Source organism: Coregonus lavaretus (assembly GCF_964263955.1).
Source record: "Coregonus lavaretus genome assembly, chromosome: 12".
Taxonomy (NCBI): domain Eukaryota; kingdom Metazoa; phylum Chordata; class Actinopteri; order Salmoniformes; family Salmonidae; genus Coregonus; species Coregonus lavaretus.
In genome coordinates, this window is record NC_139999.1 from 23,034,931 (window position 1) to 23,036,934 (window position 2,004).

Here is a 2,004-nt window from a genome sequence, read left to right on the forward strand (position 1 = left end):
AGTAAAATAGGGGGAGTGTCATCCCTGGGAATCGAATCTTACACGGTATGTTTCACTTTCATTTCTTAATTTAAAGTTAGTCCTGAAGCTGGAAGCTGCCATAGGATGGGGAGAGGCTATACGGCAGGGTTCCCAACTATTACATTTTTAAAATGTTCATCCTTGTACATAAAAGACTGTAAAAACACCAGGAAATCAGCTCCAATTGATTCTAATTTAAGAAATCTGTTCCCAAGTATTCCCACGCATAAGAGAAATCCACTTGATCGTAAACAAATGTAAGCAAGGTTTGAAATGATTATGTTTTAGTCAAACATTATCTCTGTTTGGGCTTCTTGCGGTCAATTTGCAGTCTACAAATTATTTCTAATTATGTTCCGGCCCCCCAACCATACACTCAAGAAAATAATCGTCCCTTGGCTGAATCTAGTTGATGATCCCTGCCAAATGGACACGCCTAGTGCCCAAATTGATGACGTATGTCGCGCAATTGAGAGTCGAGTGGATTCGGTTCAGTCGTCCTGGTGAGCCTAATTTATGCTGGCTCCCTGGCAACAACAGCAGTATGATTAATGTGGCCAATTTGTTCCATCCCACTCGATTAGTAGGATAGCAGCCTACACCATAAATAACTTGTAATATTGGTAGTAATCATCTGAATGTCACCATGATACAGTCTACTCAATGGGGAGAGTTTGGCTGCAAGCCAGCAATACAACAACACTGGCACAGTGTCATTCACTCCTGTTTACTGAGGACACAAAAATGTTGCCTACAACTACTGCATTAATGTCTAAAAACCTGCGACATAATTACTCCTATAAAAACTGAATGATTCTGAAAACTCTCCCAAGTCCCAACTTCGGCAGATTAATTTAAAATGTTCGTAGAAATTCCTAGAAACAAGCATAAACTAGCTAGCTGGGGAGGGCTCATTTCGCCTGGCTACCCAAACTCCTTGCTGTGGCCAAACGCTATGCCCATGTTCGAGAGGATCAAAACCACATTATAAACTGGGTGGTTCGATCCCTGAATGCTGTTTGGCCGTATACCACGGGAATGACCAAACATTTATTTTTACTGTTCTAATTATGTTGGTAACCAGTTTATAATAGCAATAAGGCACCTCGGGGGATTGTGCTATATGGCCAATATACCACGGCTAGCGGCTGTATCCAGGCACTCCGCATTGTGTCGCGCTTTAGAATAGCCCTTAGCCCTGGTATATTGGCCATACACCACATCCCCCTCGTGCCTTATTGCTTAAATGTATCACGGGTAAATTGTGACTGACTGATTTACAAATAATAATTGCTAAAAGTCACCTTGTCCGAGAGACATTTACATGGTTATCAAAACGCCACGCCAGGGTGAGCCTACAGGACACACAGCCTTTATTTTTAAGTGTTTCTAAAATTCCCTATGGGAAAAATCAATGGTGTAAAACACAACACCAGCGTCGTCCAGGGTAGGGGAGGGAATGGCCAGCAGGGATGTAGCTCATTTGGTAGAGCATGGCGTTTGCAACGCCAGGGTTGTGGGTTTGAATCCCACGGGGGGCCAGTATGAAAACAAAAAAAATAACGTATGCACTCAATAACTGTAAGTCGCTCTGGATAAGAGTGTCTGCTAAATGACTAAAAAAAATTAAATTTACCACCAACTGTAGTTACATGTACAAGGCATGTTACCTTACAAGTAAAAAGAAAGCTAGCATAATGACTGTTTTGACCTTTTTATTCACGAATGGTGAGCTAATGTTAGCTAGCTAGCTACATATCGTCTGGTGGGCTAGCTAGTTAGGCACCTCGGTTGGCTAGTTAGCTACATTAGCTAAAGTTGGCTAGCTAGCTCACAAAACACAAACTGATCAAATATGATACAATATTGTGTAAAACATTGAATTTGTAGATTCATCGAAATTGACTATGTCCCATTTGGCGTCATACTTTGTGGGATTGGTAATAATATGAGAGATTTAGGGAGTCCCATTGCTTCAGGACT